The sequence below is a fragment of the Haemaphysalis longicornis genome, unplaced genomic scaffold (genome assembly GCF_048455015.1).
Source record: "Haemaphysalis longicornis isolate Haplotype H1 unplaced genomic scaffold, Haemaphysalis longicornis Haplotype H1 scaffold_1, whole genome shotgun sequence".
NCBI classification, from domain to species: Eukaryota; Metazoa; Arthropoda; class Arachnida; order Ixodida; family Ixodidae; genus Haemaphysalis; species Haemaphysalis longicornis.
The window spans coordinates 5,845,716-5,859,676 of NW_027526203.1; positions in this window are offsets into that span (position 1 = coordinate 5,845,716).

Genomic DNA, 13,961 nt, shown 5'->3' on the forward strand with positions numbered 1-13,961 from the left:
CCATCTGTCGGATGTTGTGCGAACCCTTTTTGGTTGAATTGGTCTTCGTCGGTAAAATTTGAGCAAGCTGACGACAGTCCTCCGCGTGGCTGCAGAGCTGAGAAACAGGCGTGTATTCGTAAGCGTCGGGTCGATAGGGTAGAATGGTGTCGAGAGGGCAGGATGCTTCCGGCCATAGAGGAGGAAGTACGGCGAGAACACTGTAGTAGTCTGTGTCGCAGTGTTGTACGCGTAAGTCACAAACGGGAGAATCGCATCCCAATCGGAGTGGTCAGAAGACATGCACTTGGCGAGCATGTCGCCATGGGTGCGGTAAAATCTCTCCGTCAACCGATTAGTCTGGGGATGGTAGGCTGTAGTGCTGCGGTGGGTGACGGTGCATTCTTTGAGGAGAGCCTAGACCACTTCTGACAAAAAGACACGGCCCCGGTCGCATATTCCCAAACCATACCCCGTAGGTGCCCAGGCCGACCACAACCCCCAAAGCAGCGACGCAGCCCCATGACGTCACTTCCTCTATGTGCGCGACTTCAGACTTATGCGACGTGGATTTTTTCTCTCCCTCCCTCTCGTTTCGGCTGCTTTGAGGGCGGTCGATGGTTTTGCTCAGTGCGCGGGGCTGGCCTGCGGCGGTGGGGAAGCTGACGCACGTGTGATAGAAGTTCACCTTTTGTACCTGATCCCCTGAGCTCTCCGCGCTCTTCTTGCGCGCCTGGAAGTTGACGCTGACCTCCCCTCGTGTTCCTAGATAAGCGCTCGGCTCGGTTCTCTAAGTGCACGCGCTTGGATGGACGCTTTCACGTACGTGTGGCTATTATATACCTTCCGGAAAGCAAACACTCTCATACACACACACACACACACACACACACACACACACACACACACACACACACACACACACGCACACACCACACACACACGCACACACACACACACACACACACACACACACACACACACACACACACACACACACACACACACACACACACACACACACACACACACACACACACACGCACACACCACACACACACGCACACACGCACGCACACACACACACACACACACACACACACACACACACACACACACACACACACACACACACACACACACACACACACACACACACACACACACACACACACACACACACACACACACACATATATATACATACACACCTCAAAACACGATTCGGTGCTGCAGGTAAGGATTACAAGGAAGGCAGCCAATTAACCATGACTACATTTACAAACTGTCCTGCCCTTGCGAAATATTACAGCTGCATGAGCTGCTACATTTTGGCTTTTCCATAAGCACTATTACAGCGAATTTCGTTAACATTAACTTCGTTGCCTAAATTCTTTATCAGAACAGTGACATTAAGAAAAACATTGACATTTTGATAATTGAAGATGTGAATCATTCTTTCAAGGGTGATACGTTGATAAGAAAGACACTAGCTCAAACGTACATGTTTTACACTCGGTCATGAATGCTGCATAATTTGCACTGCTGCTCATAACAATTTAGGAAAACAATATCGAGAATTTAGACAAACCAAGGGCTAAGTAATAGTTGGATTATACCGCTTCTGAAGCACTCGAGGAATTTGGTATATGTCTTCTGTACCGGGCTATTGACCACAGTCTTTGTACTGAAGTCATCAGGGCGTAGTTTGATATCACTAATCATGCATGCTACCACTCACACTGTTGCCATTGTCGATTAGTTATTTTTATCAATTTGTGCTTCATGCACACACAGGTTTTGCAGCATAAGATACGTATATTATTTTCGATGAGACTAATGAGTAGCTGCGCGTGAGCTTGGGGTCACGGTAGTCGCAGAAGAGATAAAACTAAGAAAAAAAAAACAGTTACCTTCATGGGCGGACGGTTTTTGGGATAGTGATCTGGGACAAAAAATAGCTGCAAAAATGTCACTTTTCGAACTCCACTAATGGGGATGGATGACCAGTTTGTGTCCGTTTCCTGCGACGCATTTTTCAGCTACCACATATAGATTTCTGTGGTGCCTGGCCTTGTGGTGCCTGGCATTGCGTCACAGTTTGCGCCTCAACTGTAAGCGACACACACACAAAAAGTATACAAATGTATAAACAAGAAATAGAAAGAATAAAAATATAAATAGTGCAACACAAGTTGCAAAACGCCGCTTTACATACTACAACGTTTCACATCGAAAAACATACCTTTCGCCCCGTTTCTGGGACTTTTGGACAATCCAGGTAGTGTTGGTGCACCTGCTGTACGTGTCCATGAAGGCGTTGACTGCTACTTCCTCAGGCAGGTTCGCGCGGAACACACATTCATGATCTATTGACGCGAGGTGATCTCTGACGACCTCGAGCGGCTGCTCGTACTCATTCATGAAGCAGAAGTTATAAGCTGCGCTACAATCGCGTGAATGCGCGGGGGACGCGCGTAGCGCACGCAAGTATCAGAACGTACATTGTGATGGGCCATTCTGCGCGAGTGCGAGGCACAGACGAGTATGGCAAATAATACGCTCGCTGATGTTCGCAGCAGACGAGGCTTTCCGGAACGTAAACAATAACTACACGTACGTGCAAAAACATCCATCCGCGGGACAACTCGAACAGGCCACTGACAGCCCTGACATAATGGTCCGCCCTTCATCAAATGCTTCGTTCCTCTTTGTTCGGCTACCTGCTGCTGTATATAAATCGTACGGGCAGTACACCGGACAGTTGGTAGCATCCACTTTTCGTCTCAAAACTTACCCAAAATTCCACTGATAAAAATAGCAAACAAAACAAGAAGATTTATCGCAAACAGAAATACGTGAGAGTGAAAGTAAAATGGCGAATTCCATTGAGAGAACAGGAGCAGTGGCGTCGTGCAGTGAGGGGTAGGGGAGAGAGCACTTGGGAGCACGCGGGAGCAGGACCACTGCACCTGCCATTGCATTGCAGCACGCACCCGGAGAGCTGGTGGGAGAGGAAAAAACGGCGAGGGGAAGCGCGGTCCCGACACGACTGTCGTGGCCTGCCGATATGGGCATGCACGTTAGCATTTATCAGGTTTAATAAGGGCGATCCGGCTACATTACTTGCAGTAGTAGCAATATGAGGCCCGTCTGCAAGATCGGCGAGTGAGGAACAGGCGCGCATTATCGAGGGCATCTCAAATACGACGAAAACAAGTATTTTGCACATATGCGCCATCTATCGGCGTGGAGTAGAGGTTAAAATGCCGGCTTGTTTTTGGAGTCGCTGGTTCGAATCTCCCCGGCGCCGTTCGTTTTTCTTTTCTTTTTTTTCCTTCTGTCTCTAGCGTTTTTGAGAACTGAGAACGAATATTCCAGTGGAAGAACGCGCCCCCACACGCAGAATCGTTAAATGACGTACAACCCAAGTGCGAAGCTCCTTCATGTTTACTGAACGGCACCGTTGATTCTGGGCATGGAGGTCACTGAGAGCAACCCAGCGGCGACGCGGCGGCGCGCGCCGTGTCGTCGCTCCATGTGGCTCAGCCCGAAGAACATACGGCGTCCTGCCGCGGGAGATTTCCCGCCGCGCGAACTTCGTCGTGAAAGTTCGCTCCACGTAAGCAATCGCTGCGGAAAAGCATGTGTGAGCAAAGTCGGGCAAAGCACGTGTGGCGGTAGGAAGCACTCGCATGCCCGTAGGGCTCGCTGCCCATTTCGCAAAGTTGCAAATGCACGATAGATACCGCCGCGCTCTCCGGCCCGCGCTCGCTGAGCCGCGACAATTCACAAGAAAAAAAAAAACAGAAACATAAAAAAGGGGAATATGACGTTAAAGGTCATGCGACTTCCTTCGTACTGTGCTTGCTCCGCTTTTCAAGCAGGAGCAGATCGGACTGCTCCCGACTGCTCTCGGAGCAGCGAAAGTGACCTCGCTCTACCACTGGATGACAGTGCTCCTACTCCTGTTCGACCACTGGAACACGCCTGCTGAGGAGAGAGCACTTTCAGAGTGCCTTTGAGTGCCCCTGCTCTCCCAATGGAATTCGCCATTAGAGAAACGCGCCGAGCGCTAGCTTAACTAGGAACAGCATGGAAGACGAGCGTCTGCAGGCGCGCATGAGAGCGCGAAGAGCGAGAAGCAAGAACAGTATGCAAAGGTTTACTGCGTGCTTCAGCTTCCCAGCCTGTACGCCAAGCTCGCGCACGGAGCGAAACCATCGGCCGCCGCGAAGCAGCGAGACCCAAAAAGACCAAAACAAATTTTTGTCTTCACTTTAATCAGAGTGTTTGCTTTCCGGAACGTATAATAGCCACATGTACGTGAAAGCGTCCATCCAAGCGTGCGCACTTAGAGCAGCGAGCCAAGTCACTTGCAGGCGCGTCAACTTGCAGGCGCGAAAGAGCGCGGAGAGCTCATGGGCTCAGGTACAAAACGTTAACTTCTAGAACATGCAGTCGTTCCGGTGTCCACCCCTAGGTGTGACAATTTACGCCTGCTGGTGGTCTTTCCTTTCCTTTTTCTTGACAATAAATTCATTCATTCAACATGTGCGTCAGCTTTCCCAGCGCCGCAGGCCAGCAGCGAAACTATCGGCCGCCCTCAAAGCAGCCGAAACGGGAGGGGGGGGGGGGGGGGGGGAATATCCACGTCGCATGAAGTCGCTCACATAGAGGAAGTGCCGTCACGGTGCTGCGTCGCTGCTTGGGGGTGTGTGGTCGGCCTGTGCCCCTACGCGATATAATTTGGTAATACTGTCGCGAAATTCATGTCCCTCCTTGACGGGTTTTCTTGCCGCTCGCCATTTTCGGGCCGAGAGGAGCCGTACCGCGTAGCGGAGGAATGTTCTCGCCGCCATTGCCGCACCCGGGTCGGCTGGCCATGTGTTTCGGGGAGAGAGGTGGGCGAGAGTGCCGCGGCCTACTGAAGGCTGCGCCCCGGGAATTCTCGGAAGACGCGCGGCCCGGTGGACTGTGTGCGTGGTGCAGCGCGGGGTTTCTGGGGAGAATGGGCTGAGAACTGGTGGTGGCCGGACGTACGGCCGGGACGCGGCGTCGGCCTTGAGGGCTGTGCTGGGGAGGCCGAGCGACGACGGCGGTGAACTTCGGGCCCCCGAAGATTCCTCAAGGAGGCGACAGTGCGCGGCCGGAGTTCACCCAAATTGCGTCGCTGATCAGCGGCGCCCCACCACAGACGACCGACAGCCTCCGTCACCCCGGCGAGACCATCAGCCGGACCGCAGCTAAGATGTTCTCCCCTTCTCCACCTTTCCTCGGACTCTTGCTTTTCATCTTCTGTGTTGTATTTCCCTATGCGGACTGCACGGGCTTCTTATCCGCCTCCTTCAGTGCACCACGCGGTATGTGTTTCTAGCGGGCCTATTGTTAGTAGTTGGGGGAAGCCTCCAACCCCGCCTATTGTATACTCTACTGTCCCCTTCATTTACTGTCGTCTTCTCCTCGGGCTCGTAACGGCGTGTACCTTTTCTTTCATTGTGATTAATGTACTTCGTGTCGGTGTCTTGGCAGCTCTGACCCCAACGGGGTGTCAACTGCAGTGTGTATTAACTCGTCAACCCTCCTGTCTGTCTGTTTTGAATTTCCCGTGAATGTTAAGTAAATGCCCGTTGTTTTGAAACTGTTTTCCCGTGCCCCGTCTCGTGCCTCACGCCAGCGGCCAATCAGGCGTGGACCTATCGCCGGTTAGCAGGTCCGAACCACATTCTCGAATTCGCACGTAAGGGGGGAGTTGTTTGTCGCTCCTCCCGTCCGAGCCATCGGCCACTAAATTATTACTTCGCTCAATTCTGTGACAAATACGCACCCCGGTCACTCGAAGACGCAGGATGAAATGGTGCAAAATGAAGGTAGCAACTTCGCGTGCTGTGGCAGCCGGTAGCGCGGTGGTCTAAGCGTATCGCGTAAGGAAATCGACGGCGACGATAACCCAATGGTTGCCGGCAGCAGTGAGGGGCAGAGGCCGTATAAGTCTATCCCGACCCGGTCAAAAGGGCGGGCGGGGCAGGCCAAAGGCTGTAACGGGGCGGTTTGTGACTGCGGCCGAGACTTGCGACGTTTGCATTCTCGGCATTATTTGATAAACGTCGTTACAAAGGAATACATTCCTTGCCAAAAGTAGCGCAGCCGCAACCGCTGGTAGGTCTTAAAGACTCCTGCAGCGGCGAATTGCGCATTCGTGTGGAAATTAGCACAGATTGTAGAGCGCAGGTGACGAGGGATGTCATTGCTGTGACGAGGTGATGCGGGACCTCGTTTTTCTCGTTGCTGAAGCTGGCTGTGTGCAGTAATCGTCGGGCCTAATTTAGTCGTCATATTTAAAGGGACACTGAAGTGAATTTGTCAAGCTCCCGTTTTTGCTTGCACTGCGTAGACTGGCTCAAATTAGCACACTTTTCATCGTTTATCCGGTTGACAAGTCGGTAATTATTTTACAAAGCGCGAAAGAAGAAAAACTACCATGCGCGGTTTGCGGTGGCCGCACCAACTAAAGGCTGTGACGACGGGAGAAGACGCACCGTGGTTGGTTAGCATTCAAACAAGTTTCGGTTTCGGTTCTGTAAAACAACATGCTTGACATCCGACGGCATCGTTGGATGGACATTCTCGATATCTTAGTAATCGTTGTACCGAGCTTCTGCCATGTTGTCGGCTGTAAAATGCTTAAAATAAGCCTCCCAGGACGGCTTGGAATCGTAGCAATCACTAGCCGAAGCCTACGCAGTGGATGAACGCCCTCCGCGTCACCGCAGACGCTCAAATGCCATGCACTTTTCCGCCATATTTGGAGCTTGCCTCACTCATGCCTGTATCGTAAAACGCGTGTTCGCACCAGGGAAAGGGTCTGTTGATTCTGGCCTGTGCCACTGCCCGCAAGCAGTCGGTGCTTATGGCAACAGCACGCCAACGAGAACTCGCTAGCGCGTCAGTGTCAGCCTGCGCGCGTTCTGTGAACTAGTTCGTGGAGCAGTGAACGTTACGGCCAAAAAATGGTGAACTCGGTATAGAAAACAACGGTCGAAAACGAAAAAGTCGACTTAAAAAAAAAATCAACTTGTGACTTGCATGATAACATACCTAGCGCTCCAGACCACTCGGCCACGGGGCAGCGTTGCCAGCGTTGGAAATGTAAGGTACATAATGTATAACCAATTTACACTTCTATTTAGTTTTAGCATTTCAAACAGCTTAAGTTACTATTTGTTGTATAGCGCTCGTGCAGTAAGCGTCCCCCAAATGGACACAATATCTCACGCCTAGGAATTGCATTTCTTAGACGGAAAAGCGTTCGCAGATGCGTAGTCGTGCTGCTGACCGCTGTGCTTGTTTGTCCAGCGCAAAAAAGTGCTTCCTGCACCCTAGTTTTACGCTGTACGGTAAAAGTATCAGTTGATTTTATTTCCTTAGTACCTATATTGACTTCGCTGACTCTTCTACCGCCTCCAAGTGGCCTTAGATTTTCCTACTAGCGTACCGGTCAGCGAAGCGTCGCATGTGCGCTTGTGCAGCGCTTGTGTGGAGCTACCTTGACTTGGAGCTAGACACAGTGTACAAACTAACAAAGTAAAGAAAGGCACATTTTTTCATTCACAAACGTGTCGTGGCTTCGTTTCAACTGAGCGAACGAATTGCGACGACCCGTCGGCGGCCGGTGGACTAAGCGCTAAGCCGACTGACTGCTGGAAGGTCGGGAGCCGTGCAGTAGCTCAGTCAAGCCAAGTCATCAGAAAATGGGCGAGAAGGCAGAGAGGAGGACAACATTCTCTAATTAATTTTTCTACTAAATAAATTCGCGTAAACGCGCTCAGAATCTTGAAACATGGCCTATGAACTTCGGACTACAATTTGCGCTAGTAATCCCACAATGTTTACAAATCATTTCAGTGTCCCTTTAAGAAGGGACATACCAAGGACCTCAAGAATTACAGACCCATTAGCCTACTCTCAGTTGTTTACAAGCTGTTTACCGAGGTTATAGGCTATGCTGTTTACCGCATAGGTGATAACTTGGATTCCCAACAACCAAGAAAGCAGGCTGGGTTTAGGAAAGGGTACTCAACCTTGGATCACATCCACGTCGTCAATCAAGTGATAAAACAATTCGCAGAGTACACGAAACCCGCCCTTTACATGGCATTTATAGATCATGAGAAAGCGTTTGATTCACTACCCACCGCAGCCCTGTTAGATGCACTAAAATACGAGGGAATAGAGCCCTACATTAAAGTTTTAGAAGGTAAAAGCACGGCCGTGCGGCGAAAAATAGATATGAATGAATTGATTCTGGCCTGTGCCTACTGCCCCCGCAAGCAGTCGGTGCTTATGGCAACAGCACGCCAACGAGAACTCGCTAGCGCGTCAGTGTCAGCGTGCGCGTGTTCTGTAAACTAGTCCGTGGAGCAGTGAACGTTACGGCCCAAAAATGGCGAACTCAGTATAAGCTGAAAAAGTCAATAAACGAATATATACGTAAGCAAGTAAATAAATAAATAACTTATATGGCCAACCACAAGAAATATGCGCGTGCACCCTGAAGCCTAGCTCAGACTTTGAATTTTATTATTTATTTATTTATTTATTTATTTATTTATTTATTTATTTTCAAGGCCCGATGTATTAAAGAGGGGAGGTAGTAAATGTACTTCACACAGCGAAAAATACAGCACCAGAAAATTTGCAATCAGGTAATGTCGCCTCATACAGGGTATAAGTTAAGGGCTACTTACAAATAAAATTATTGGCCGTCATTTTAAAGAAACAGCATCACGTTGTGCGATATAAGGGGGGTTTCTCGGGGACCTAGCCAGCACTCTGGGGTACGCCCCCATGCTAGCTCCCGGCGTGTCAACCACGCGGGCTCCCATGCCTACGGCAGCAAAGCGAGGTTCGCAGAGTAGACAGTAGTGCCGAAGCACAGCCGTTTATTTGGGGAATACCAAAGCATGCGAGCACAAGGCTCGACGGCGTTCACGAATCACGCCGTCCGGGTCGTGACCGCGAACGGGAGGCAGGCGCTCACGGCACGCGACAAACAAAGTTCCCCCCTGAGATACACGTGTCCATCACCGCCGCGATGTTCCGCCGAACCAGCCCCGACCGGGTCTCGGACGAGACTCTCCCGTCTCCCGCGCGCACACGTTCGCGCCGCCCTCGCCCACCTAGGCTGCCCGCACTAAGGTCCCTAAAATTACTCAGGTAGCGCCAACTGCTCCCTCCTTCTCCGCTGCCCTCCGCTGCTCTCATGCAAAAAGCTGCCCTTATTTGCCCCTGTCAAGACATGTGAACAGTCCCGGGCATGCATTTGAACATCTTAAAGCAACGATTTTAGAATCCGCCTTCAAAACGCACCACGACCACGAGGTTCGGGAATCTTATCTCATTTATAAGTTTGGGTCAGCCACACTTGGAATTAATAAAAGTTACGGAAAACTAACGTGCTTATCCCTCGATTAAAATTAGCGGCTTCATAATTTTTATAACTATGTTCATTATTCCTACCCTCGAGTTTGCCATCAGAATTTGCAGAAACTCTCCTAATACAGCAGATTTATTAGCCTAATACGGCTCAACAATGCCATTTGTCCTGGGGAAGGAGGCCTCGTTCCCACCACCACTTAAGAATGTTTAACTCTTTGTGATCTATTCATGTTTAACCTTTTGTGACCCTACCTATTTCCTGTTCAATTGCTAGCATCTGTGAAATGCTCTTTTTCTCTTTCTATCTATTTATCTATTCTCTTCATCCGCGGGGGGCACACCCATCTTCGCTTTCCCCCGAACCAGTCTCCCCAGCCACTGAATACCTTACTGTATACTCTTCCCTTTCTTTTTAAGCCGCGGTTGTCCAGTTTCTCCAATTGTCTGAACTTGCAGCCAGCGCGGCATACGTTGACCCGTCATGATGCAACCTTGAACGCTGCATTGTTAACACGACCCCTTTTTCTCTCTCTCGCTCCCCCCCCCCCCTTTTTTTTTGTTGATGTTGTAACATAGGCGTAGCCTGACTGTACGTCCACTCTCCTTTTCCGAAACATTTTCCGCTCCTTCTCACAGTTTTATGCAAACCTATATAAGAAATGTGTTCAAAATGTTTGCGACAGCAAAATCATATAACTTTACTCTGATGAAGGCAAGTCCCGTTGCCGCTACGTAAGTAAACATTGTTTGTTATTGTTCTTGCTGTGTATCCGACTCTTTACTTATACTATATATACATATAAATATATATATATATATATATATATATATATATATATATATATATATATATATATATATATATATATATATATATATATATATATACATACATATATATATATATCAGTTTGTTGAGGTTACGGTTCTGGTGCAGGTGAAATCATTTCGTTCCGGTTCGCTGTCCGGTTGGACGAGTTGAATTATCACTGTAATTAGAAAAAAAATATTTAGTAGTTTAAAACGACAGCCAAATCAAAATACCAACAAACATTCAAAATGCTGGCCGTCCTAATGATGCTTCGACAAGTGAAAATGTAAAATTCAGAGTATTTCACGCGGAAAACAAACCCAAGGGCAGTGGCACAATTGCAAAGCAAACTTTAAACAATTACGAGGCATCAGAAAAACACATGAAGTGGCGACGAATTACAACCAACTTTCTCGCCCAGACTTTATGTCGTCCTAGCGACTATTCATAAACCCACCGCCAAGAGATATGACGGTAGGATATATTTTCTGTTCTTTCCTTTTTTGTTGAAATCGCACTCGTCGCTATGGAATCGCCCATTACGCTAACCTTGAAGCTATAAATTTAGGCCTGCGCACTGGCGCATCCAAATACCAGCGCCTAATAACAATGGCGCACATTTTTTATATTTGTAACAAAACAGAAAAATCCTACAACCGGCACATAAATACTACCAATGAATTAGATTATTTGGTCACCCTTAATAATTTGTTAGCTGTCACCTTATGGAATGTTTTAGCCACACTTTTGTTAAAAGTAAGCTTTAGTTAACGCTCAGTCACTGCATTTTTGCTCTGACCACTGCTATTCCTTTTGCGATAGCTATACCGGATGTGCGCATTACAATCAATATGTCATAGTAGCGCCTGACCCCCGGCCATCGTTCTGTGTGCTACATTGCGGAATCTTATAACAGATTATGCTGTTGCAAAATGAAAGGGAAATTTGACGCGCGCAGCATGAGATGGGACTTGTTTGGGGAGACGCTCTTTAATTCGTCCACAGCAGTATTCCCCTCCGGAACGAGTAGCAGTAGAAGTAATGTAGCGAGTTCGGCAGTCAGTACAACTGCACCTTCAAAAATAAGCAGATCTGAAAGAGGCAAAACTGCAAAACAAGCAGAATAGATGATCCCTGGGCGAATGGGACAGTGTGAGGTACCGGCCTGCCTTCCTGCACGTGTCATCTGCTTTATTACTGTTTCTGCTTCCAAGATAAGGTCGAGAGCTGCACTTTTTTCCAAGGGATTAAAGGGAAGCTGAAGCGCTTTCCAAAAAATTTGAGTTAGATTAACAGTTATATAGTTTCTTGCGCGCTGTTTCCGAATATCACATTGAAATTTATCGTACATGAGTCCAAGTGGCATTTATCTTGCAAAAAGCGCGGCCCCGTTTGAAAGACGCGCGCTTTTCGTCTTTCGAGGCCCCTGATTGGTTGCGCCCGTCATGACGTCAAAGGAGGACACCCTTCGGCCGCGCGGGTTGTCGGAAGCATTGCGAACGATCGCACGGTTGCCTTTGCGGCAATTTAGCTTGCAGTTTAATTTTCGCACATGACTGGAAGTTTGTTTTATAATTTCCTGTGCTGTTGGTTCAATTATCTTGGAGCTTAAATTTGCTTTACACGACAGAGAACCCAAAAGCAGCGACTGTGACGTCGACTAGTGGGTTCCATCAAAATATTTTTGAATTACGCAACCAGCATAGGGGGATTTTATACCTTATGTTAATATTAGGTACTGCCTTAACTGTTTCTTATTATACACGAAACCATTTATGCCGAAGATTAGTGGGCGTTTTATAAACAATCTACCAGCGAAAAGCATGCGGCGAAAAAATAGCGTTCATGCGCTGTAAACGTATATGCGAGACACATCTTGCCGGTACACGCATAAACCAACAAGTAGACTCTGCTTCCGCATTTCCTTTGTTCGTTGTCGCCCACCCCAGCCCCGTTACTCATCCCCGTACACAGACCCACACGCGCGCGCCATTTCGGCAGCCGCGCTACGGCGCCTCCGCGATTGCTAGCTGCACTTCGATGAGTGGCGTCTTACTGCTTCACATGCATTTATTCTGAAAACACTGCAGCATACTAGTGCCTGCTCAGCATTATTGGCTGTAGTAGGGCTTGATTTTCGCTTGTGCGTTGCGCATTCTGCTACAATATTACGGCCACCTCGTTATAATTAACAGACCAGTCGGACAAGGCAGTTACGTTGTAGTTACGTTACTTTAGGTAACAATCACGAAACGTTTGTGATAATGAATCGTTGGCCTGTTTCAGCATTTCTAGATTTAAGCATTTACCGCGCTAGTCGGACAGAGGCCGTATATTTACTCTTCGCTCCTAATTTTTTTTAGTATCATCATTATATATATCACCGACTATCACTGGAGCACACTTGAGGTTCAGTAACAACAAGTGCTTGCAGGTTATAATATGCAGCCACACGGAATCTTGGGCAAAAAATTAGGCCCCCGCAGTCAACACAAATTATGGCACGGTGGTGGTTCGGAGTGGTGTTTTTTTTTAATTCCAGACAAACATCACCTTATCGTGACATGCATATACTTGCAAAATAAGTAATCTGGTTGGCTTGGTTCTTTTACTTTGTAGGAATACTGTTTACCTCTTAGCCGCGAGAGAACTTCTATCAGGATTGGCCCCGTGTTTTAGTTTCGCCAAAAAATTGTTTTTTTTAACACTGTCCTGAGCCCATAGGGAAAGATAACCGACGCGTTTAACGAAACAAGCATTTCCTGAACAAATGTGACTTGGTTTCTGGAATGGAACGAAACATCCCCGGCCAAAGTACAGCAGTATTCCCCATCCTTCCTAAATCTAGAATCTAATGTGAACATTCACGTCCGTCGCATCAAAAAGAAAAAAAAACCGCATTGGAGCGGTTTACACAGTATTTAACGTAGTGTAGTATATTCTCTGTCATCAAGCACAGCCACCTCGGCTGTCGCTTGCGTATGTTATCAAGCATCCCGGCGTGGCATTATTCTGCTTAGGAATACGGCATGATAACGTATGCCTCGTTTGGCGTTCGTGCATACTTTTTGAACACGAAAATTGTACATATGAGTGCTATCAACCACAACAACAAGTATCATTCCCAAGGAAACACGGCGAAAATAGCATGGCCGAGGCGGCCGATCCGGCCGGAAGTCCAGGTATGACGTTTTTCAGCCGGTTTTCGCCCGCGCTCGTCGGTCTTCCGGCATCGCGCGGCGAGATGGGGGCGGGGCATCGGGCCACTTTTGTTTGCTCATTGCGCCGCTTCTATTGCATGTATTGCGAAAATATTTCGTACACATGAACTATTCAATGTGTAGTTGCTGCTAGTAAACTTTTCTTTTAATTCTAAAACCGCTTCACCTTCCCTTTAAGTGCGCACCTTAACAGTTTTCCCTGACATATCTGTTGTTATTTGTATCTCTACAAAACGGAACTTGTCCACTGTACTGTCCTCAAAAAGGGTTGATTGATTGATTGTAAGGTTTAACGCGCCGACGCAACGCAGGCGATGCACACGCGCCGTAGTGGAGGGCTCCGGATTACTTTTGACCACCTGGGGATCTTTATCGTGCGCCGAAATCTCGTACACACGGGCGTTTTTGCTTTTCGCCTCCATCAGAAAAGCGACCGCCGCGGCCGGGAATCAAACCCGCGACCTCGTGCTCAGCAGCGCAACGCCTTAGCCACTGAGCCACCGCGGCGGGTG